This window comes from Hordeum vulgare, chromosome 3H (assembly GCF_904849725.1).
Source record: "Hordeum vulgare subsp. vulgare chromosome 3H, MorexV3_pseudomolecules_assembly, whole genome shotgun sequence".
Lineage (NCBI taxonomy): Eukaryota > Viridiplantae > Streptophyta > Magnoliopsida > Poales > Poaceae > Hordeum > Hordeum vulgare.
In genome coordinates this window covers 233582942-233610351 of record NC_058520.1, presented here as the reverse complement: position 1 = coordinate 233610351, position 27410 = coordinate 233582942, and positions in this window count along the sequence as shown.

Genomic DNA, 27410 nt, shown 5'->3' with positions numbered 1-27410 from the left:
AAGAAGGGGACAAGAGGAGAAGCAAGAGGAAAAATGAAAGGAATGAAGAAGAAGAAGAAGAGAAGAAGAAGAAGGAGAAGGAGGAGGATAAGAAGAAGGAGAAGAAGGAGAAGGAGGTCCTCCGTCTCCTTCTTCTTCCTCCTTCTCCTTCTCCTTCTTATTTTCTTCTTCTTCTCCTCTTCCTTCTCCTTCTCCTCCTCCTCCTCCTCCTTCTTTTACTTCTTCTTCTCTTTCTCTTCTTCTACGTAGCTTAGACTCATCCAAGAAAGGCTAAATTGGCTAATTATCCTACGAAATGACATAATTAGCTTAGTTAGCTCCAAAATGACCTATTTAATAAAAAATGACCTATAGTTAGCTAAATTCTCTCCTAAATGACATAATAAGGCTTACGTAGTTGCAAGATGACCTATTCCCCTAACTTAGGTATTAAATGGCCTATAATTAGCTTAGCTAGATCCAAAATGGCTAAATAAGCATAGTTTGCTCCGGAATGACCTATTTTACCCAAGTTAGCTCCAAAACGACCTATAGTTAGCTAGGGTTCCACCTAAATGACATAATTAGCTTAGTCAGCTCCTAAATGGTCTATTTAATAAAACATGTCCTATACTTAGCTAATTATCCTCAAAATGACATAATTAGCTCCAAAAAGGCATTCTTAGCCAATTTAGCACGAAGAAGGGAACAAGAGGAGAAGAAACAAGAAAAATGAAAGGAAGAAAGAAGAAGAAGAAGAGAACAAGAAGAAGGAGAAGGAGGAGGATAAGAAGAAGGAGAAGAAGGAGGAGAAGAAGGAGAAGGAGCTCCTCCCTCTCCTTCTTCTTCCTCCTTCTTCCTCCTTCTCCTTCTCCTTCTTCTTTTCTTCTTCTTCTTCTCCTCTTCATTCTCCTTCTCCTCCTCCTTTTACTTCTTCTTCTCTTTCTCTTCTTCTACGTAGCTTAGACTCATCCAAGAAAGGCCAAATTGGCTAATTATCCTACGAAATGACATAATTAGCTTAGTTACCTCCAAAATGACCTATTTAATAAAAAATGACCTACAGTTAGCTAAGTTCTCTCCTAAATGACATAATAAGGCTTCCGTAGCTGCACGATCACCTATTCCCCCTAACTTAGGTATTAAATGGCCTATAATTAGCCTAGCTAGATCCAAAATGGCTTAGTAAGCATAGTTTGCTCCGGAATGACCTATTTTACCCAAGTTAGCTCCGAAACGACCTATAGTTAGCTAGGGTTCCACCTAAATGACATAATTAGCTCCTAAATGGTCTATTTATCAAAACATGACCTATACTTAGCTAATTATCCTCGAAGTGACATAATTAGCTCCAAAAAGGCATTCTGAGCCAATTTAGCCCGACGAAGGGAACAAGAGGAGAAGAAACAGGAAAAATGAAAGGAAGGAAGGAAGAAGAAGAAGAAGAGAAGAAGAAGAAGGAGAAGGAGGAGGATAAGAAGAAGGAGAAAAAGGAGGAGAAGGAGCTCCTCCTTCTCCTTCTTCTTCCTCCTTCTTCCTCCTTCTCCTTCTCCTTCTTCTTTTCTTCTTCTTCGCCTCTTCCTTCTCCTTCTCCTCCTCCTCCTCCTCCTGCTGCTTTTACTTCTTCTTCTCTTTCTCTTCTTCTACGTAGCTTAGACTCACCCAACAAATGCTAAATTGGCTAATTATCCTACGAAATGACATAATTAGCTTAGTTAGCTCCAAAATGACCTATTTAATAAAAAATGACCTATAGTTAGCTAAGTTCTCTCCTAAATGACATAATAAGGCTTAAGTAGGTGCAAGATGACCTATTCCCCCTAACTTAGGTAGTAAATGGCCTATAATTAGCCTAGCTAGATCCAAAATGGCTTAATAAGCATAGTTTGCTCCGCAATGACCTATTTTACCCAAGTTCGCTCCGAATCGACCTATAGTTAGCTAGGGTTCCACCTAAATGACATAATTAGCTTAGTTAGCTCCTAAATGGTCTATTTAATAAAACATGACCTATATTTAGCTAATTATCCTCGAAATGACATAATTAGCTCCAAAAAGGCATTCTTAGCCAATTTTGCCCGAAGAAGGGGACAAGAGGAGAAGCAAGAGGAAAAATGAAAGGAATGAAGAAGAAGAAGAAGAGAAGAAGAAGAAGGAGAAGGAGGAGGATAAGAAGAAGGAGAAGAAGGAGAAGGAGGTTCTCCGTCTCCTTCTTCTTCCTCCTTCTCCTTCTCCTTCTTATTTTCTTCTTCTTCTCCTCTTCCTTCTCCTTCTCCTCCTCCTCCTCCTCCTTGTTTTACTTCTTCTTCTCTTTCTCTTCTTCTACGTAGCTTATACTCATCCAAGAAAGGCTAAATTGGCTAATTATCCTACGAAATGACATAATTAGCTCCAAAATGACCTATTTAATAAAAATGACCTATAATTAGCTAAGTTCTCTCCTAAATGACATAATAAGGCTTCCGTAGCTACAAGATGACCTATTCCCTCTAACTTAGGTATTAAATGGCCTATAATTAGCCTAGCTTGATCCAAAATGGCTTAATAAGCATAGTTTGCTCCGGAATGACCTATTTTGCCCAAGTTAGCTCCGAAACAACTATATTTAGCTAGGGTTCCACCAAAATGACATAATTAGCCAGTTAGCTCCTAAATGGTCTATTTAATAAAACATGACCTATACTTAGCTAATTATCCTCGAAATGACATAATTAGCTCCAAAAAGGCATTCTTAGCCAATTTAGCCTGAAGAAGGGAACAAGAGGAGAAGAAAGAGGAAAATGAAAGGAAGAAAGAAGAAGAGGAAGAGAAGAAGAAGGAGAAGGAAGAGGATAAGAAGAAGGAGAAGAAGGAGGAGAAGAAGGAGAAGGAGCTCCTCCTTCTCCTTCTTCTTCCTCCTTCTTCCTCCTTCTCCTTCTCCTTCTTATTTTCTTCTTCTTCTCCTCTTCCTTCTCCTTCTCCTCCTCCTCCTCCTCCTTCTTTTACTTCTTCTTCTATTTCTCTTCTTCTACGTAGCTTAGACTCATCCAAGGAAGGCTAAATTGGCTAATTATCCTACGAAATGACATAATTAGCTTAGTTAGCTCCAAAATGACCTATTTAATAAAAAATGACCTATAGTTAGCTAAATTCTCTCCTAAATGACATAATAAGGCTTACGTAGTTGCAAGATGACCTATTCCCCTAACTTAGGTATTAAATGGCCTATAATTAGCTTAGCTAGATCCAAAATGGCTTAATAAGCATAGTTTGCTCCGGAATGACCTATTTTACCCAAGTTAGCTCCAAAACGACCTATAGTTAGCTAGGGTTCCACCTAAATGACATAATTAGCTTAGTTAGCTCCTAAATGGTCTATTTAATAAAATATATCCTATACTTAGCTAATTATCATCAAAATGACATAATTAGCTCCAAAAAAGCATTCTTAGCCAATTTAGCACGAAGAAGGGAACAAGAGGAGAAGAAAGAAGAAAAATGAAAGGAAGAAAGAAGAAGAAGAAGAGAAGAAGAAGAAGGAGAAGGAGGAGGATAAGAAGAAGGAGAAGAAGGAGGAGAAGAAGGAGAAGGAGCTCCTCCTTCTCCTTCTTCTTCCTCCTTCTTCCTCCTTCTCCTTCTCCTTCTTCTTTTCTTCTTCTTCTCCTCTTCCTTCTCCTTCTCCTCCTCCTTCTTTTACTTCTTCTTCTCTTTATCTTCTTCTACGTACCTTAGACTCATCCAAGAAAGGATAAATTGGCTAATTATCCTATGAAATGATATAATTAGCTTAGTTACCTCCAAAATGACCTATTTAATAAAAAAATGACCTATAGTTAGCTAAGTTCTCTCCTAAATGACATAATAAGGCTTACGAATCTGCAAGATGACCTATTCCCCCTAACTTAGGTATTAAATGGCATATAATTAGCATAGCTAGATCCAAAATGGCTTAATAAGCATAGTTTGCTCCGGAATGACCTATTTTACCCAAGTTAGCTCCGAAACGACCTATAGTTAGCTAGGGTTCCACCTAATGACATAATTAGCTTAGTTAGCTCCAAAATGGTCTATTTAATAAAACATGACCTATACTTAGCTAATTATCCTCGAAATGACATAATTAGCTCCAAAAAGGCATTCTTAGCCAATTTAGCCCGAAGAAGGGAACAAGAGGAGAAGAAAGAGGAAAAATGAAAGGAAGGAAGAAGAAGAAGAAGAGAAGAAGAAGGAGAAGGATGAGAAGAAGGAGAAGAAGGAGGAGAAGAAGGAGAAGGAACTCCTGCTTCTCCTTCTTCTTCCTCCTTCTTCCTCCTTATCCTTCTCCTTCTTCTTTTCTTCTTCTTCTCCTCTTCCTTCAACTTCTCCTCCTCCTCCTCTTCTAGCTTCTTTTACCTCTTCTTCTCTTTCTCTTCTTCTACGTAGCTTAGACTCATCCAAGAAAGGCTAAATTGGCTAATTATCCTACAAAATGACATAATTAGCTTAGTTAGCTCCAAAATGACCTATTTAATAAAAAATGACGTATAATTAGCTAAGTTCTCTAAATGACATAATAAGGCTTACGTAGCTGCAAGATGACGTATTCCCCCTAACTTAGAAATTAAATGGCCTATAATTAGCCTAGCTAGATCCAAAATGGCTTAATAAGCATAGTTTGCTCCGTAATGACCTATTTTACCCAAGTTAACTCCGAAACGAACTATTGTTAGCTACGGTTCCACCTAAATGACATAATTAGCTTAGTTAGCTCCTAAATGGCCTATACTTAGCTAATTTCTCTCCGAAATAACCTGTATACACTTCTTCATCTAGTATTATTCTTCTAACTTTCTTATTTGTCATTTTGCAGATTACATTCACTTCACGGGAAGCTTGGATTATATTAATGGAATGCTTGAAGATGATTTCTTGTACGATGGCTTGTATTGAAACTATTGTAGTATATGTATATATATGAAACTTTGTATGCATGTGGATGAAACTGGTGTAATATATGGTTTGGTACGGATGCAACTTGCATAATATGTATGCACTATGGATGAGAGTTATTTTAATATGGTTATGAGTACGGAAAGAAATTTATTTATGTCAAATATATATATATATCCTGATTATTGTTAAAAATGCTGGATATAATAAAAAATAAATTAAAAAGGGGTTGGTTCCCCCCTTTGCCCTCTGCCCCCACATGTTAAAGGTGGGATGGCAGACGCTAAAGAGGGGAGAGAGAGGGGGCTGGTTCCCCCCTTTGCCGTCTGCCCCCACATGGCAAAGGGGGGAATTAGCCCCCCCTCTCCCCTCTTGGCCGTCTGCCCCCGCATCGCAAAGGGGGGATGGAAGATGTCAAAGAGGGGAGAGAGAGGGGGTTGGTTCCCCCCTTTGTCGTTTGCCCCCACATGGCAAAGGGGCGATGACACACGTCAAATATAGGAGGCCTGCCGTTAACACTTAACGGGGCCATTGTAGTATGTGCCGTCCCATTTAATTTGCCATCTGCCCCCTCATGGCAAAGATTCTTTGCCGTCCGCTTTAAAAAAGCAGACACCAAAGAACCTCTTCATCGGATTTTTTTTGCTGTCTACTTTGCCGTCTGCTGACCGGTGGCAAAGCCTTTGCCATCAGTGGTTCCCCCCTTTGCTGTTTGCCACGGCTGACGGCAAATTTTTGAATTTCAGTAGTGATACATATTTCAATATCGTTTACTGGCAAGTCTCTTTACTCGTTCCGTAATACAAGATCCTGTAACTTACACTAAGTCACATTGCTTGCAAGGCTTGTGTGTGATGTTGTATTACCGAGTGGCCCCGAGATACCTCTGTGTCACACAGAGTGACAATTCCAGTCTTGATCCATACTAACTCAACGGACACCTTCAGAGATACCTGTAGAGCATCTTTATAGTCACCCAGTTACGTTGCGACGTCTGATACACACAAAGCATTCCTCCGGTGTCAGTGAGTTATATGATCTCATGGTCATAGGAACAAATACTTGACACGCAGAAAACAGTAGCAATAAAATGACATGATCAACATGCTATGTCTATTAGTTTGGGTCTAGTTTATCACATGATTCACCTAATGATGTGATCCAGTTATCAAGCAACAACACCTTGTACATAGTCAGAAGCCCCTGACTATCCTCGATCAATTGGCTAGCCAACTAGAGGCTTGCTAGGGACAGTGTTTTGTCTATGTATCCACACATGTATCTAAGTCTCCATTCAATACAGTTACAACATGGATAATAAACGATTATCTTGATACAGGAATTATAATAATAACTTATTTATCATTGCCTCTAGGGCATAATTCCAACAGTATCCCACTTGCACTAGAGTCAATAATCTAGTCCTCACATCGCCATGTGAATTACATTGTAATTAATCTAACACCCATACAGTTCTGGTGTTGATCATGCTTTGCCAGTGGAAGATGTTTAGTCAGTGGGTCTACCACATTCAGATCCGTGTGCACTTTGCATAGATTCACGTCCTCCCACTCGACGTAGTCGCGGATGAGGTTGAAGCGTCGTTTGATGTGTCTCGTCTTCTTGTGAAACCGTGGTTCCTTTTCTAAGGCAATGGCACCCGTGTTGTCACAAAACAGGGTTATTGGATTCAGTGCGCTCGGCACAACTCCAAGACCGTCATGAACTGCTTCATCCAGACACCCTCCTTAGCCGCCTCCGAGGCAGCCATGTACTCCGCTTCACATGTAGAATCAGCTACGACGCTTTGCTTGGAACTACACCAGCTTAGCGCACCCCCATTAAGAATAAATATGTATCCAGTCTGTGACTTAGAGTCGTCCGGATCTGTATCATAGCTTGCATCGATGTAACCTTTTACGGCGAGCTCTTCGTCACCTCCATACACGAGAAACATCTCCTTAGTCCTTTTTAGGTACTTCAGGATATTCTTGACCGCGGTCAAGTGATCCACTCCTGGATTACTCTCGAACCTGCCTGGCATACTTATGGCTAGGCTAACGTCCGGTCTAGTGCACAGCATTGCATACATGATAGAACCTATGGCTGAAGCATAGGGGACGGTTCTCATATGCTCTCTATCTTTATCAGTTGTTGGGCACTGAGTCTTACTCAATCTCGTACCTTGTAAAACTGGCAAGAACCCCTTCTTGGACTGTTCCATTTTGAACCTCTTCAAAACTTTATCAAGGTATGCACTTTGTGAAAGTCCTATCAGGCGTTTCGATCTATCCCTATAGATCTTAATGCCTAGAATGTAAGCAGCTTCTCCTAGGTCCTTCATATAGAAACTTTTATTCAAGTAATCCTTTATGCTCTCCAAAAACTCCACGTTGTTTCCAATCAGCAATATGTCATCCACATATAGTATTAGAAATGCCACAGAGCTCCCACTCACTTTCTTGTAAATACAAGATTCTCCAACCACTTGTATAAACCCAAATGCTTTGATCACCTCATCAAAGCGTTTATTCCAACTCCGAGATGCTTGCACCAGTCCATAAATGGATCGCTGGAGCTTGCACACTTTGTTAGCATTTTTAGGATCGACAAAACCTTTGGTTTGCATCATATACAACTCTTCCTTAAGGAAACCGTTAAGGCACGCCATTTTGACATCCATCTGCCAGGTTTCATAATCGAAAAATGCAACTATTGCTAACATGATTCTGACCGACTTAAGCATTGCTACGGGTGAGAACGTCTCATCGTAGTCAACTCCTTGAACTTGTGAAAAACCCTTTGCCACAAGTCGAGCTTTATAAACGGTCACATTACCGTCAGCGTCTGTCTTCTTCTTAAAGATGCATTTGTTCTGAATAGCCTTGCGGCCTTCAGGTAGTACTTCCAAAGTCCACACTTTGTTTTCATACATAGATCCTATCTCGGACTTCATGGCCTCCAGCCATTTGTTGGAATCAGGGCCCACCATTGCTTCTTCATAATTCGCAGGCTCATTGTTGTCCAACAGCATCATTGATAAGACGGGATTACCGTACCACTCTGGAGTAGTACGCGGTCTCGTCAACCTACGAGGTTCGATAGGAACTTGATCCGTAGTTTCATGATCATCATCATTAACTTCCTCCTCAACCGGCGTCGCAACGACAGGGGTTTCCCCTTGCCCTGCGCCACCATCCAGAGGGATGAGAGGTTCGATAACCTCATCAAGTTCTATCTTCCTCCCAATGAATTCTCTCGAGAGAAACTCCCTCTCGAGAAAAGCTCCGTCCTTAGCAACAAACACTTTGCCCTCGTACTTGAGATAGAAGGTATACCCAACTGTCTCTTTTGGGTAGCCTATGAAGACGCACTTTTCCGCTTTAGGTTCCAGCTTTTCAGGCTGAAGCTTTTTGACATAAGCATCATATCCCCAAACTTTAAGAAACGACAACTTTGGTCTTTTGCCATACCACAGTTCGTATTGTGTCGTCTCAACGGATTTTGCTGGTGCCCTATTTAAAGTGAATGCAGCTGTTTCTAATGCATAACCCCAAAACGATAACGGCAAATCGGTAAGAGACATCATAGATCGCACCATCTCTAATAAAGTACGATTACGACGTTCGGACACACTATCACGCTATGGTGTTCCAGGCGGTGTCAACTTTGAAACAATTCCACATTGTCTTAAGTGAGCACCAAACTCAAAACTTGATCTTCTTGTTATGATGATTTTCAAGTTCACTCTGAAATTGCTTGAACTTTTCAAATGTTTCAGACTTGTGTTTCATCAAGTAGACATAACCATATCTACTCAAATCGTCAGTGAAGGTGAGAAAATAACGATATTTTCCGCGTGCCTCCACACTTATCGGACCACACACATTGGTATGTATGATTTCCAACAAGTCACTTGCACGCTCCATTGTTCCGGAGAATGGAGTTTCAGTCATCTTGCCCATGAGGCATGGTTCGCACGTGTCAAGTGAATCAAAGTCAAGTGACTCCGAAAGTCCATCGGTATGGAGTTTCTTCATGCACTTTACACCAATATGACCTAAGCGGTAGTGCCATCAAAACATGGCGCTATCATTGTTAACTCAAATTCTTTAGGTCTCAATGTTATGTATATGTGTATTATCACTATCAAGATTCAACATGAAAAATCCTCTCACATTGGGTGCATGACCGTAAAAGATATTACTCATAGAAATAGAACAACCATTATTCTCTGACTTAAACGAGTAACCGTCTCGCAATTAACAAGATCCAGATATAATGTTCATGCTTAACGCAGGCACGGAATAACAATTATTTAAGTTCATAACTAATCCTGATGGTAACTGAAGTGAAACTGTGCCGACGGCGATTGCATCAACCTTGGAACCATTTCCCACGCGCATCGTCACTTCATCCTTCGCTAGCCTTCGCTTATTCCGCAGTTCCTGTTTCGAGTTGCAAATATGAGTAGCAGAACCAGTATCGAATACCCAGGCACTACTACGAGAGCTCGTTAAGTACACATCAATAACATGTATATCGAATATACCTGATTTTTCTTTGGCTGCCTTCTTATCAGCCAGATACTTGGGGCATTGCGCTTCGAGTGACCCATACCCTTGCAATAATAGCACTCCATTTCAGGCTTAGTTCCAGCTTTGGGTTTCTTCGTCGGATTGGCAGCAGGCTTGCCGCTCTTCTTCGAATTACCCTTCTTTCCTATGCCGTTTCTCTTGAAACTAGTGGTCTTATTCACCATCAACACTTGATGCTCTTTACGGAGTTCTGACTCTGCGACTTTCAGCATCGCGAACAACTCGCCGAGTGACTTGTTCATCCATTGCATGTTGTAGTTCAACACAAAGCCCTTATAGCTTGGCGGCAGTGATTGAAGAATTCTGTCAGTGATAGCATCTTGCGGGAGTTCAATCCCCAGCTCAGCTAGACGGTTTGAGTACCCAGACATTTTGAGCACATGTTCACTGACAAACGAATTCTCCTCCATCTTGCAAGCATAGAATTCTCATACCTCTCGATCCGGGCGTGCTTCTGAAAGATAAACTTCAACTCCTGGAACATCTCATATGCTCCATGACGCTCAAAGAGACATTGAAGTCCCGGCTCTAAGCCGTACAAGACTACACATTGAACTACTATGTAGTCCTCCTTACGTGTTAACCAAGCGTTCTTAACATCTTGGTCAGCCGTAGCGGGTGGTTCATCTCCTAGCGCAGCATTAAGGACATAATCCTTCTTCCAAGCTTGCAGGAGAAACTTAAGATTACGAGCCCAGTCTACAAAGTTGCTTCCATCATCTTTCAACTTAGCTTTCTCTAGGAACGTATTAAAATTCAGGGTGACTATCGCGTGAGCCATGATCTACAACACAAATATATTCAAAGTGGACTTAGACTATGTTCAAGATAATTAGAGTTTAACTTAATAAAATTGTTTGCTAAAGTCCCACTCAAAAAGTACATCTCTCTAGTCATTTGAGTGGTTCATGATCCAATTCCACTAGCTCAAGTCCGATCATCACATGAGTTGAGGATAGTTTCAGTGGTAAGCATCCCTATGCTAATCATATCAACCATATGATTCATGATCGACCTTTCGGTCTCATGTGTTCCGAGCCCATGTCTGCACAAGCTAGGCTCCTCAAGCTTAACCCGAGTGTTCCGCGTGTGCAACTGTTTTGCACCCGTTGTATGTGAACGTTGAGTCTATCACACCCGATCATCACGTGGTGTCTCGAAACGACAAACTGTAGCAACGGTGCACAGTCGGGGAGAACACAATTTTGTCTTGAAATTTTAGTGAGAGATCACCTCATAATGCTACCGTCATTCTAAGCTAAATAAGGTGCATAAAAGGATTAACATCACATGCAATTCATAAGTGACATGATATGGCCATCATCACGTGCTTCTTGATCTCCATCACCAAAGCACCGGCACGATCTTCTTGTCACCGGCGCCACACCATGATCTCCATCAACGTGTCGCCATCGGGGTTGTCGTGCTACTCATGCTATTACTACTAAAGCTATATCCTAGCAATATACTAAACGCATCTGCAAGCACAAACATTAGTTTAAAGACAACCCTATGGCTCCTGCCGGTTGCCGTACCATCGACGTGCAAGTCGATATTAACTATTACAACATGATCATCTCATACATCCAATATATCGCATCACATCATCGGCCATATCACATCACAAGCATACCCTCCAAAAACAAGTTAGACGTCCTCTAATTGTTGTTGCATGTTTTACGTGGTGACCATGGGTATCTAGTAGGATCGCATCTTACTTACACAAACACCACAACGGAGATATATGAATTGCTATTTAACCTCATCCAAGGACCTCCTCGATCAAATCCGATTTAACTAAAGTTGGAGAAACCGATACTCGCCATTCATCTTTGAGCAACAGAGTTGCTCGTAGCGATGAAACCAGTCTCTCATAAGCATACGAGTAATGTCGGTCCGAGCCGCTTTGATCCAACAATACCGCGGAATCAAGAAAAGACTAAGGAGGGCAGCAAATCGCAAATCACCGCCCATAAAAAATTTTGTGTTCTACTCGAGATGACATCTACGCATGAACCTAGCTCATGATGCCACTGTTGGGGAATGTCGCATGGGAAACAAAAAATTTCCTACGCGCACGAAGACCTATCATGGTGATGTCCATCTACGAGGGGGATTTCAGATCTATGTACCCTTATAGATCGCACAACAGAAGCGTTAATAAACGCGGTTGATGTAGTGAAATGTCCTCACGTCCCTCGATCTACCCCGCGAACCGTCCCACGAACCGTCCCGCGATCCTTCCCACGATCCGCTCCGATCTAGTGCCGAACGGACGACACCTCCGCGTTCAGCACACGTACAGCTCGACGATGATCTCAGCCTTCTTGATCCAGCAAGAGAGACAGAGAGGTAGATGACTTCTCTAGCAGCGTGACGGCGCTCCAGAGGTTGGTGGTGATCTAATCTCAGCAGGGCTCCGCCAGAGCTCCGCAGAAATGCGATCTAGAGAAAAACCGTGGAGGTATGTGGTCGGGCTGCCGTGGCAAAGTTTTCTCAAATCAGCCCTAATACCTCCATATATATAGGTGGGAGGGGAGGGTCCTTGCCTTGGGGCTCCTTCCAAGGGGGTCGACCGAAGGGGGGAGGAGGAATCCTCCTCCAATCCTAGTCCAACTAGGATTGGAAGGTGGAGTCCTTCCCTTCCTTCCCACTTCCCCTTTTTTTCTTTTGTCTTTGATTTTCTCTTATCCTGTGCAGGGGCCTTCTTGGGCTTGCCCACCAGATCACTAACGGCTGGTGCGGCACCACTAAGGCCTATGGGCTTCCCCGGGGTGGGCTGCCCCCCGGGTGAACATCCGAAACCCATTCGTCACTCCAGGTAAATTCCCAGTAATGTCGAAAACTTTCCGGTAATCAAATGAGGTCATCCTATATATCAATCTTCGTCTCCGGACCATTCCGGAAACCCTCGTGATGTCCGTGATCTCATCCGGGACTCCGAACAACATTCGGTATCCAACCATATAACTCAAATACGCATAAAATAACGCCGAACCTTAAGTGTGCAGACCCTGCGGGTTCGAGAACTATGTAGACATGACCCGAGGGACTCCTCATTTTATATCCAATAGCAGGACCTGGATGCCCATATTGGATCCTATGTATTCTACAAGATCTTATCGTTTGAACCTCAGTGCCAAGGATTCATATAATACCGTATGTCATTCCTTTTGTCCTTCGGTATGTTAGTCATTCCGTAATACAAGATCCCGTAACTTACACTAAGTCACATTGCTTGCAAGGCTTGCATGTGACGTTGTATTACCGAGTGGGCCCCAAGACACCTCTCCGTCACACGGAGTGACAAATCCCAGTCTTTATCCATACTAACTCAACGGATACCTTCGGAGATACCTGTAGAGCATCTTTATAGTCACCCAGTTATGTTTCGACGTTTGATACACATAAAGCATTCCTCCGGTGTCAGTGAGTTATATGATCTCATGGTCATAGGAACAAATACTTGACACACAGAAAACAGTAGCAATAAAATGACTTGATCAACATGCTACGTCTATTAGTTTGGGTCTAGTCCATCACATGATTCACCTAATGATGTGATCCAGTTATCAAGCAACAACACCTTGTACATAGTCAGAAGCCCCTGACTATCCTCGATCAACTGGCTAGCCAACTAGAGGCTTGCTAGGACAGTGTTTTGTCTATGTATCCACACATGCATCTAAGTCTTCATTCAATACAGTTATAGCATGGATAATAAACGATTATCTTGATACAGGAATTATAATAATAACTTATTTATCATTGCCTCTAGGGCATAATTGCAACAGTAATTAGATCCTAAATTTTATTTGTCACCTATTATATCTTAGTGGTTTTTCTCAAAGATTCTAGACCCATGAAGTTCGGGAGGAGGACACATGCTGCACGAGGTGGCCACAAGGCCGCAGGGCACACCCTAAGGGTTAGGGAGTGCCTTATAGGCTTGTGGGACAATCTTTCGTCCTTGTGACCTAATTCCACTTCTATAAATTCTAAAATATTCTGAAAACATCAAAGGGCCACCCAAAACAATTTTTCAGCTGCCGTAGGTCTTTGTTCCGTTGTGATCCATCATATGTCTCGAACATATCGATACTTTATTAAATACTCATGCCATATTTACCAAAGTTTTATATAGTTTTGCTCCGCTTTTATATAACTTAATGGAACTAACCAGGACTGAAGCTCTTTCTAGCAGAATTACCTTTGTGATGTTTTTGTACAGAAAATAAAAAATCTCTGAATTGATGAAACATTTCGATAATTTTTCGGTAAGGGATGGGGACCAAGAAGTTTCAGGGGAGTACGAAGAGACACATAGGGGCTCGAGAAGACAGGCGTGCCTAGTGGGTGGCCACTCCCAGATACCTTGTGGGCCCCGTGGGGTACATCTTCGCGTGATTCCAACACTGAAAATTCTTATATATTCAGAAACCCATAGAAATAAACCTTGTACTTACGCTCTACCGCCACAAGCCTTTTTTCCAAAGCAATCTCAACTGGAGTGCTCTTTTGGCACCTCGACGGATGGGGGAATCGTCACCGGACGCCATCTTCGTAATCCTCGTGGTCTCCATGACGAGGAGGGAGTAGTTCACCCTCGGGGCTAAGGGTGCGTACCAGTAGCTATGTAATCTCTCTCTCTCTCTCTCTCTCTCTCTCTCTCTCTCTCTCTCTCTCTCTTTATCTCCTCTCGTGTTCTTGACATGGCAGAGTCTTGATGTATCTAATATAGATGGATCATATTGTGTTCTTCCCTTGCTAGCTTGATGTGATGAGTTGAGTCTTTCCCTTTGAGGTTTTGCTATGTGGGGTTGGATTTGAGGACACTTGATATATGTCTTGCATATGGATACCCGTGGTGACAATGGGGGTATTATATTGAGTCACTTGATGTATGTTTTGGTAATCAACTTGCAGATTATCGTGAAATTGCGGTGATCTATGCACATAGGTTGATGCACATTTTCGTCCTACTATCGTCGTTAGAAATGTTGCCGTACTCTTTGAACTTCTTTGTGTTGGATTGAATATGATGAATCTATTTTTTATGCATGTTGAATAATAATCTCATGGAAACTTGTGGTGACATTTGACTATCTAGGTGACAGTAGAGCTGGTTGATGCGTATCATAGGTCTTAGTGTAGTAGGAAATCTAGGGCTGTTCTTGACACTTATAGGGATGGCTCAATCGATTGATTGGAAAGGATAATTTCGAGGTGGTTCTACTACCTACAACAATTTCATCTTATTAACTCCTCTATATATGAACTTTTGAGTGATTTTTTGTCGCACGTTGAGGGATGGTTAAATGATTCAATTATTGTAGGACTGTTGAGAGGTTGCACTAGTGAAAGTATGAACCCTAGGCCTTGCTTCCAAGCATTGATATAATGTTTGTTTGCCGTTTAATATTTGTTACCTTGTTGTTTTTATATTTTCATATTTCAAAAACCTATTTCTATCATCCATACTACACTTGTATCACCATCTCTTCGCCAAATTAGTGCACCTATACAATTCACCATTGTATTTGGTGTGTTGGGTACACAATAGATTTTTTTATTTTCTTGGACGGTTGTTTGAGAGAGACCATCTTCAAGCTAAACCTCCCATGAATGGATAAACCTTAGGTCACCCACTTGAGGGAAATTTTCTGTTGACTCACAAAACTCTGCACTTGGAGGCCGAACAACGTATGCAAGAACAAAGTTTTGTAGTAGATATCAAGCTTTTTTCTGGCGCCGTTGCCAGGGAGGTGAGTGCTTGGAGGTATATTTCTAGATCTTTCAATTCAATATTTTAGGTTATAGTTTATCACTAGTGTGGTTTATAAAATAAAAATACAAGAAAATGGAACTTAATTATCTCAAATGCTTTGTCTTTATAATGTCTTTCGTGAAAATGGTGGATCAAAAATTTGTGCCAAAGTGTTTGAAGATGAAATTAGTAAAATTTTTGGCACTAAATAATTGAATGATACACATGATTGCAATGTTGTTGGTTTCCTTTATAAGAAGATCCATGATGCGAATGATATGCAAAGCCATAAGCTTGGGGATACTATATTTGATGAAGATGATATATTTAGTCCCCCAAGTTGGATGATTAAATTTATTATGATAATGTCATGCCTCCTGTATATGATGATTATATTGACGAAAGTGGGTCTGGAACAATGTCAACTCTAGGTAGTAATGATCCCACTATTTTGGAGGTTGTTGAATCTTATTGCAATAATGATAAAAGGGGATTTGGAGAGGTCATTACTTTATTTAGCGATGAATCCACTACTTTGGAAGATTTTTCAATTGACCATGATAACGAAGTAGCTATCTATGACGATTACTGTGTTGACATGTATGCTATAAATAATAATGAGAACCATGAAACTTGTCGTCATGATTTTAATTTTCAATTGGATTATGCCAATAAAGTATCACATGATAGTTATTTGGTTGAGTTTGCTCCTACTATTATGAATGAGAAGAAATTTCCTTTAGTGGGTAGTAATAAAAATTCCATGCTTATAGATAATGAAAATAATGCTTTATGTGATACTTATATTGTTGAATTCCTTCATGATGCTACTGAAAGTTATTATGAGGATGGAACTTATTCTTGTAGGTATTGCAAAAATATCAAGGTTCCTCCCGATGTGTTCAAAATTTTTAAGTCAAGATTCTTTTACCTTCCTATGCAAGTTGATTCTTGTGACGTTAAATTTTTTTCTTGCAAAACCCTTATGCATAAGAGGGTTAGATTTAAATGTGCTTTCCTTGTGAGTCATGATGCTCTCTTGCATGTTTCATTTACTATTCTTACGTGAGCACCATTGAAATCATCGTGCCTAGCTAAAAGGCATTAAAGAAAAGCGCTTGTTGGGAGACAACACAATACTTATACCTACTATTTTTTACGTGATTACAATATTGTACTAATCATGTTTTGTGTCTTTCATTTCAATAATGTGCCAAGTAAAGCCTTTGGGATAGTGTGGATACTTGCTAGGTTGATTCTGCACAAAAACAAGAACTTATGTGTCTAGTATAAACAATTTAAGACATTTCTCGTCCATTAAAATATTCTGAAATTTTTAGACAGTTTTTCTCTAGAAATTTCATACATTTTCCTATTTTTTCAGAATTTTGAGAGATAGGTAAGTGTGCCTTTAGTCAAGATCTGTATGGACTGTTCTGTTTTTGAGATATTATGTTTTCCATACATACTTTGCATGCTTTAGTATTTCCCTAGCTTATATATAGTGATATAAATTCTGAGAATGATATGATACAATAGGTATTATGTGATAACAATTACGAATCTTGTCTTAGCTGTACCTAAGTGAATGATCTATCTTTATTACACTAGCCCATGTCACAAGTTCCGTTAAGTTTTGTGTGATTGAAGTTTTGATGTTTTGTGTGAGATACCAATATGAGGAGAATAAGGAGTGGCAAGAACCTAAGCTTGGTGATGCCCATGTCACCCCAAGGTAATATCCAAGGAAGACTCAAGCGTCTAAGCTTGGGGACGCCACGGAAGGCATCCCCTCTTTCGTCTTCAACACTCTCGGTATATCTTACTTGGAGCTATATTTTTTATTCATCACATAATATGTGATTTTCTTGGAGCACCATTTTATTTTTTTAAACATTGCTTTTTGTTATTTATAATCATGGTTTTCAATAAAAAGTACCAAGAATTGCCTCGAGGATGCTTGAAGTGCATGTTTTATGTGTGTTGTTCAACACAAAAGTTTGCTCTAGTGTTTGAATTTATTTATTTTACTGGAGTGTGGAAATTTTCGGAAGTTTTTACACAGTACTTTCATACAAGTTATTTATCATGCCCTGAATGTTCGGAATTTGTAGGTGTATGGAAATATATAATTGAAAGTAATTACTACACACTATTTAGTTTGGACAGATTGGTGTCCTAGTTTTGCTATCTACTCATCCTAGAGTTTCCATGGCTTATATTGTTAGATATAAATTGTGTAAAGGATGGTATAAAGTAGATAATGTTCGAAAATTAGTATGCAACTTGTCTTGATAGAACATGAAAGGTTTATTTATTCTTATTCGTACTAACCTATCTCGCGAGTTTTTGTCATGTTTTGTGTGGATGAAGTTTTACTGACTTAATTAGCTGAAACTGGGGTATGAGAGGAATTGAAAAGAAATAAAACCGCAAGCTTGGGGATTCCCAAGGCTGCCCAATTCAATATTACAAGAAGTCTCAAGCATGTAAGCTTGGGGATGCCACGTTAGGCATCCCACCTCTCTTCGTCAACAAATATCGGTTAGCCTATGTTGATCCTAAGTTTTTAGCACATGATATGTGTTATTCCTAGATTGTCATTTTTCTTTTGTTTGTTGCTTGAAATAAATCTCAGATCTGAAAATCTTTATTTAGAGAGAGTCCTCACACAACTAATTTATTGTTTGACTACTCATTGATCTTCACTTATATCTTTTGAGAGTAGTTTGATGTTTAGTATTGTGCTTAACTTATATCCTAAAAGTAAATTGAAAATGAATTAAATATCATAAATCTCAAAATTTCCATGCGACTTATGCTTATTATTAGTTTCACATTAGGTTTTAGAAAGTGAAATCTATTGAACTTTGACACCATCGTATTGGCCATACAAGCAATTTATGAATGATTAGTATAAGAAAGAGAAGTTTAACATACAAATATATTATCTTGGACTTACTTTATGATTGTGAATACCCATTAATTATTTTCAAACTTGATCAAATTTCTTGCACTTGGATAAGGAAGACAACGTAATGAGTTATGTTTGGGTATATTTGCATAGACTTTATATTGTTATGGATCCTCTAATATGTGGTTCTTGTTTAGAACCTTTTGCTAGCCAAAACTTTGTACTAAATAGAGATAGTACTTGTGCATCCAAATCCTTACGCCAAGTTTCTTCCAAGTAAATTTGCATGTGAGACCTCTAAAACCTTCAAATAAACTTTTTTTTATGAGCCCGTACTGCTCATGGAGTAATCGGGGTGGTCAGTTAACCGGGTTATTCTCACGACGAGTGTTCATTCACTTTCCATTACATGAGAGAGGCCGGTAAAAAGGAAGGCTAACCCTGCATAATACAAAAAAAAGTAAACAAGACCCCCCTAGAAAGTCGATTGTTTGGAGGGCACCCGTGGATACGGCTAGTCATGGAAAATGTTTGAATGGTGGAGGGGCAGTAAAAATTTCAATTATGTTTGGGAACCACCAATAATGTGACTAGCATGGAAGATATTAAAATCCTTTGTCCCCACATTGATAGGAAAATTACACCACCGAAAATATGACCATCTATGTTCAATGCAATGATCTCTGGCACCTCTACAAATCCCTGTTTACCTTTCCGAAGGTATATTCCATTGACTTTAGTGCTATTCACTTTCATGTTATTTTCTTTTCATGTTAAGTCACCTTCTTATTCCAACCTCAATCTCTAGTTGCAAAGCATCATGTGGTGGGGAATGATCCAAACACTTATATCCAATCAAATATATTTGATCATCAGTTATTATTGTTGACAATTATCTTTACGATAAGTAAGTTGGGAGGCAAAACCTTAAGCCGGTATCTTTATCTGTGTTCAATGGATGTCGTTTGTTCTAGAAATATGCTTTGAGTACCAGCAATCAATAATACTATATGCTAATTGAGTATACAGAGCTCTTGTTTCGAATATATAGAAAACAATATGGATTGTAATTATTTGATAACTAAGAACATAGGTTGTTAAGTTTCTAGAGAATGCATTGTTTGAACCATAACATGTGAACGGACTTCAACTTTATCATGATGAGTTTTATGAGCAAGAGTTGATGTTTATGATGCTAGAAAGAGTGATTGAAATTGATAAACTTCTGCACTATGCTAGCATTCACGCTTCATAAGCTTGGGAATGTTGATACGTCTCCAATGTATCGATAATTTACAAAACATGAATTAAGCTTGGGAATGTTGATACGTCTCCAATGTATCGATAATTTACAAAACATTCATGCCATATTTATCGAAGTTTCATATAGTTTTGGTGCACTTCTATATAATTTAATGGAACTAACCTGGACTGATGTTCTTTTCAACAAAATTAACCTAGTGTTGTTTTTGTGCAAAAAATAAAAGTTCTTATAATTGAACGGGACTTTTGGACTTTTTTACCAGGAAGGAAAGGGACCTAGGAAGGTTCGAGGGAGTACCAGAAGACCCAGAGGGGCCATGCAAGGCATCTGGGCATGCCCAGAGGGTGGTCGTGCCCAGATACCTTGTGGGCCCTCTGTGACACACCTTTTCGTGATTCCAATGCTGAAAATTATGTTATATTCGGAAACCCCCCAAAATAAACCTAGAACTTCCACTTCGATGCTGCAAGCCTCTATTCCAAAGTGATCTCATCCGGAGCCCTATCCTGGCACCCTGCCGGAGGGGGGAATCATCACCGGAGGCCATCTTCATCATCCCGGCAGTCTCCATGCCGAGGAGGGAGTAGTTCACCCTCGGGGCCGAGGGTATGTTCCAATAGGTATGTGTTTGATCTCTCTCCCTCCCCCCTCTCTCTCTCTCCCCCCTCTCTCTCTCTTTCTCTCTCGTGTTCTTGAGATGGCATGATATTGATGTATCACAGGCTTTGTTATGAAAGTTGGATCATATGATGTTCTTCCCTTGTTATTTTCACAGGCTTTGTTATGAAAGTAAAGATCAATATGTGAATATGATAGGAATTGGATAGTTATGGATAAGTATATTGTATAAAATTCACCAAGTTACAATTACACACTAGAGCGACACAAAACTAGCTCCAATTCATCAATGTAATGTAGGCAGGTATTACGTATATAGTCATACATGCTTATAATAAAAACTTGTATGGCTTGTTTTTCCCTACCCTCCCATGTCATTGGGGTGCATAGGAACATAAAGAGATCTTAAGGCCTTATTTTCATGGATAACCGGAATAAAGAATTGACACATAGTGAATACATGAACTCATCAAACTACGACAATCATCGGGAAATATCTCAGTTATGGTCACCTCGGGGTATGTGGATCATGACATGTAATAGGTGCATACATAGCCAAAACACTCTCATATTCATGAAAACATAATAGGTTCATATCTGGGATCATGGCACTCGGTACCTAGTGACATGCATTAAGCATAACAAAGTCATACCAACATCAATCTCAAAACATATTGGTTACCAGGGATCATACATCTCATCCAATTCCATCACTGTCCAACAAGCCTAAAAAGCAATTACGCACTCCTGATGGTGAGCATCATGGTATTGTTGATGGGGAAGGGTCGGTGATGATGACAACAAAGAATCTCTCTCTTCGTAGCTCCAAACAGACTCCATATCATCCCTCGTGAGGAAGAACAGGAGGTGGCGGTGGCTTTGTCTTGTAAAACATGATGAAAAATTCTCTTTTATTTTTTTTTCTCGGGGAATAGGAATACTTTGGCTTGTAATTAGGTTCAGCGGAGTCACGTGGACCACCCAAGGCATCAGGGCATGTGCCCTAGTGGGGTGGGCGCGCCTTGTTGCCTTGTGAGCAACTCGTGGCCCCTCTAGTGGATCTTCACTGCAATATGATTTATTTATTCCATAGAAAAATCCAAAATGTTTTGTCTAATTCTAAGAACTTTTATTTCTCAACAAAAAAACATGATGGCAATTTTGCTGAAAACAAAGTTAGCGTGGATTAGTTTAATTGAAATCACAAAAATTAGAGTCCAAAACAAGAGCCAAAGTGTTTGGAAAAGTTGATACGTTGGAAACATATCAGGGTACTATTTGAAGTTCTTTATATTAGATTGAATATGATGGATATGAATTTTTTTGATGCATGTCGAATAATCAACACACGAATACTTGTGGTGACATTGGAGTATCTTGACATTAGAGTTGGTTAATGCATATCATAGGTGTTATTCTAGTATGAACTATAGGGATGTTTGTGACAGTTGTATGGATGGCTCAATAGATTGATCAGAAATGATAAATTTGAGGTGGTTCTACTACCTACAACAATTTCTTCTTATTTTCTCCTCTAGATAGAAACTTTGGAGTGATTCAATTATGTTAGCACTGTTGAGAATTGCAGCAATGAAAGTATGAAGCCTAGGACTTGTTTCCAAGCATTAGTATAACGTTTTTATTGTTGTTTACTATTTATTAGCTTTTTATTTTTATATTTTCAGATTACAAAAACCTATTTCTACCATCCATATTACACGTGTAACGCCATGTCCTCGCCAAACTAGTCCGTGTCTACAATTTACCATTGTATTGAGTGTGCTGGGGACACAAGAGATTTCTTGTATGTGATTGCAAGGTTGTTTGAGAGATACTATCTTCATCCTAAACCTCCCATGGATTGATAAACCTTAGTCCACCTACTTGAGGGAAATTTGTTGTTGTCCTACAAAACTCTGCACTTGGAGGCCCAACAATGTGTACGAGAATAAAGTTGTCTAGTAGACATCATGCTATTTTCTAACGCCGTTGCCGGGGAGATGAGTGCTTGAAGGTATATCTTTAGATCTAGCAATTTAATATTTTACTTTCTTGTTTCTCAACAATTTGGTTTATAAACGAAAAATAGAAAAAATGGATCTTATATTACCTCAAATGCTTCGTCTTTATAATGTCTTTCAAGGAAAGGATAGATTGAAAAATTGTGCCAAAGTGTTATAAGAAGAGTTTAATAAAATATTTAGCACTAAATCCTTGAATGATAAGCATGACTATAATGTTGTTAGTATGCTTTGTATGAATATCCATGATGCTAATGATATGCGAAGCCATAAGCTTGGAGATGCTATATTTAATGAAGATGATATATTTTGTCCCCCATGTTTTGATGAGAAAATTTGTTATGATGTTTACATGAATTCTATTTATGAGGGTTATATTGATTAAAATGGGCTTATAAGAGTGTCAACTCTAGGTAGTAATGATCCCACTATTTTGGAGGGTGCTGAATCTTATTGGAATAACGAAAAAGTGTATTTGGAGAGGTCATAACTTTATTTAGCGATGAATCCACTACTTCGGAATATGTTTAATTGACTATGGTTACGAGGTAGCTATCTATGATGATTATTGTGATGGAATGTATGCTATAAATATGTCACACCCTGTGTTTTTACCACTTTGCCACATTATGTTACTATAAAAAATTGGAGCCAACTAAAACTGTTTGCATATTTGTGATGGTTTATTTGCTTGTTGCTTGCTTTTGTGACTGCATGAGTTTTGAATCACTATAGTTATTCTCCTCTATATAATCCATCTCCTTGACCACAAACCGTTGCACAATGATCATGCCATGTGAATAGGACCAGAAAACTATTTTTTATAAATTATTATTTCAACAAAAGGCATTTATATATTTTAAACTTTCTAAAACCCTTGATTTTAGATCTGCACTTCAAGTCTCCTATTTAAGAGATATGCCTTACCCCAAAGTTTTTATTTGGAACCTATTATCTAAAAGTTTTCCCAAAAATATAAAATAATTCTTTTAAAATTTGATTTCTTATTTTATATAAACATATCTTTATGAAGCCAGAATTGGTATTTCATAGGGAAAAATTATTTCATCACTTCAAAAATATTTGAGGAAATTTAAGGAAACTCAGTGGACATATATTTTCCAGACATAAGAGTTTCAACACATGGTCATGATCAAAATATTGGACAAAACCCCTCTAAACCCTTTCTACCTATTTCAAGCTTTTGAATTGTTTCATTGGGAAATATTCTCAATAAACTCCAGGAAAATTATTTCAAGGCACACATGATCAATATGTTGATCCTGCAAAGTTTCATCCCAATCCAAGTTGGTTTGATTCACTAAAGTACCCCAAAACCCACTGTGTCTAGAGTTAAATTTGAGCAACTTTAAATTGCCAAGCTTATTGAATTGGCCCCAAACTTTACGAGAGTGATTTAGCCCCCAAATAAGGATGCTACACCAAGTTGTGCATTTGTGTTAGTTGATTTGATCACTTTTGTTCATAGGAATCTGATTCTGTCTATTTTTAGGGATTTTGATGTTTACATTGGAAACTTTGCTAAAATGAGCTCAAAATATCTCTAATATCATCGTGTTACGTTTCAGAACATTTGGGTAAAGAAGTCTTGCCATAAACTCAATCAAACACCTTCTGCCAAATTACCAAATCTGCTCCTAGAGCATTCAAAACTTTTCCCCTTTACCCCAAATTTTTACCACAGCTACACAGTGACCCGAAGCTTCTCCAGTAAGCATGCGGGCGCCCAGCTCCATGAATTCAGGGTAGAAAACCCACCCGCAAGCCCTTGGATAGGCACTTATTCCCTCTCTCTATTTCTCTCTGCTCTCTTTGAGTGCTTGCTTTCCCGGAGCATCCCAAGCCTCTCTCCCTTTGTTTATTCTCCCCTTCAGCCATTGGACAGTGCAGGACATGCCAGAGCATGACAAAGGCGCAATCATGCCGACCAAAGTCACGCTTTGGAGCACGCTAAAGTGATGGTCGAGCCTGGGTTAGCTCCGTGCCTACCCCCAGCCACCTCGAGCCTCCCCCTTGCGCCAGTCGACGTACCTTGGCGTTCGCGATATGCCAAGTTGTCGGCCATGTCCACTCTCCCCCGGCAGCAGCTCCTGCAGCCGCGCCCGACGCCACCCACATAGGCCAATGCATGCGTTTTCTCGTGCGCTCTCCTCTCTCCTCTCTCTTTCCCCTTGCGGTCATGGACGATCCCTAGGAACGCCCCGAGACATCCCTCTCTCCTCCCCCTGGCCGCGGTGCCCGTTGCAACCAGCTTCGGTGCATGGGTACACGGTGCTCTCGTGCCCGGCATATATTAGGCTCCTCCGAGACCCCCTCTCCCCTCCTCCCAATCGTGCTCTAGTGCCCCTAGTTCGCCCCCAAAGCTCTCTAAGCTCGAGATCAAGTCGGAGCTCTGCCACTTCGGCATTCCCTTGATCTCATGATAGGAAGACACTTCGGCCCTCGTTCTTCCTCCTCTGGCTCCCCCTACACTTGTGATGTGTTTCCCCCTCTTCCATGTCCTTTTTGTTGTAGGAAACGACCCCGGCGACCACCTCCTGAAGCTGCTCCACCTGGGATCTCATCGCCTACGACTCCGTGCGCTCCAGTGACCCTTTCCACCTCCACAAGATTGGCGACTGACCCCTGAGTCCATTTCCATCACCAGCTTGGCTAACCATGGTCCATATCTCCGTTGGTGAGCCTCTCCGCTCTCCAGCGAGAGGTTGATGACGGACCCGACAGGTGGGGTCCAACCGTCAGCCTCCCACGCATCTCCCTCCTCTCTCTCTCGCTGGCCCTTGGGCCCCGCCCGTCAGGTTTGAACCTGGCACAACGCGGTTGCTTGGCTCGCGTGGGCTGGCTGGCCTCTGGGCCGTCCCAGTTGTTGTCCGCCCTTGGCCCGGGTGCTGCAGCCTTTTCCTTTTTCTTTTTAACTCTCTTTTGAAAAACCTCCACAAGGTCAAATATTTGCCCAAATCCAAATATTTCTCCACCTAAAATCTTGTAATATGTAGTATTTGAGGATGCAACTTGTGTAATTTTTGCAGTAAGTTGCATGAATTTTTTTATTTTAAAACCCTTTTTAGGGCAGTTTAACACTCTATTAAAATGATTTCCACAACTCTTTACACTCCAAAAATAAACCCAACAATTTTGGTAGTACCCATGCTCACCCTAGTATTTTACAAAAATGGTGTCACATTCTTCTCAGTAGATTATTTTCACTGTTTTTATTTGAGTGCCTATTTTTTGATGAGGGCCCGTTATTATTTCGATGATAGATTGTGTTTTTGATGAGGGAATTGGACCAGAAGACTTTGAAGACCCCGGAGACTTTGTTGAGCAAGGCAAGAAACCCCTTGACCATGCCTAAGAAATTATTTTCATATCATGTCATATCTAGCATTTCGTTCCGATGCATAAGATCATGTTGAATCGGTAACTACGTTAGTGAGTTGTTTCTAATAGCTCCTCGTTGACACTTTCACTTGAGCATAACCCTACCTACTTATGAGGGTTGTGTGGGTGGGATGTAGTTAGGTTGCTAGTAGTGCTACACATGGAATTGGGAACATGCATGGTGACGATAAAGGAAAGATATTTCAAAGGTTTTACGAAAACCCTTTCGGGTGCCACTAATGCCTGAGGGGGATGGTGTGAGCTAGATAGCCACCTGAGAAAGAAGTGTTGTACCGAGGCTAGTGAGTGTGTTGTTTTCAAAACCGGATTGGTTTAAGTTGCGACCGTTACTCCAACCTTAGATGCACGACCACGATGCCCCTTATGGGACGGGGATTTTCTGATTAGTATGGTTGGTGCTAGTAAAGAGCACGCATTACTACTGGAACGAGTGAAATGGTCATTCTTGAGACAGGGTCGTGCCAAGAAAAGTGTGACCATGGGCCGTTTTCACAGACACAGGGTACACCATTGCGTGCCCTCGTGGATGATACGCGTGATGTACATCATGGGGGACTGCCACCAACGAGTGGTCTCCTTGCTACTATGGTCATGGAAAAGGTGATGTCCGGGTACTTACCTTAGTTATGAGAAATGTCGCGAGTCGTGTCTTGACACTGAAGTTTCTCGAGTCTTGTATGTGCAACCTCTGCATAGTGTAAAACTATTTGAATAGCCTGTCCACGGTCAAGGACAGTTGGATTACCACTCTTGGGCTGCATACATATTTTCCAACCAGTGTGCGTGTGAGAGAAAGGTGGCTATGTGAGTAATATGATACCTGGGCTAAGTCGGACGGCTTGGCATGATGGGAGAACATGGGTTGTTCAAACCTTAGTCGATATTACCATATGATGCATCCCCGTACGAGAATTGATCATGTTATTGCACCAGGGAAAAATATGCTTTTCACAAAATTGCCCACTAGTGTAATATCATGCTTCATTATTGCCTTGTTCCACATCATGGGTTGCTTGTGAGTACACGGAAAGTACTCATTGGCTTGCCACTGGTTATTTAATAGGCCAGGCATGGAAGAGCAGGAACTTGGAGAAGAGTTCGTAAGTGACGAGCATGCAGACTAAGATACTTCCCAGTCAGAATGCTTGTAGGTTAAGGCAGATGGCATGGGTTCACGCTTTTGTTCAATAATTCCGCTTCTAGTTATGTTTTGTCGGCCTTCGAGGCCTTATCTACGTAAGACTTGTGTAAGTGCATGATACGTCCATTTTGCATCATGTTTTCATGTTGAAATTTATCACTAATTTGGCTCTTATTTCACTTCAAGGTACTATTCTTATGCCTTTTCTCTCTTACTCTGCAAGGTTTACAAGAAGAGGGAGAATACCAGCAACTAGAATTCTGGACTGAAAGTGGAGCAAAGTTGATATACCTATTCTGCGCAATTCCAAACACCGTGAAAATCAACGGGGATTTTTTTCCCGATTTATCAAAAATACTGGGCCGAAGAAGTGCCAAAGGGGCGCCAGGGGGTGGCCACAAGCCTGCACGGCGCGACCACCCCCCAGGCCGCACCATGGGGGCTTGTGGGCACCTTGCTGGCCCACTTGCCCCCCTCTTTGGCTATATGGAGGGTTTCGTCCAGGAAAAAAATCACAGAGGAGCTTTTTCGTGGTTTCGACACTGCCACGAGGCAGAACTTGAGCAGAACCAATCTAGAGCTCGGGCACGACGATCCTGCCGGGGAAACTGCCCTCCTGGAGGGGCAAATCGTCGCCATCGTCATCACCAACACTCCTCTCGTCGGAGGGGACTCATATGCATCAAAATCTTCATCAACACCATCTCATCTCCAAACCCTAGTTCATCACTTGTAACGAATCTCCGTCTCGCGACTCTGATTGGTACTTGTAAGGTT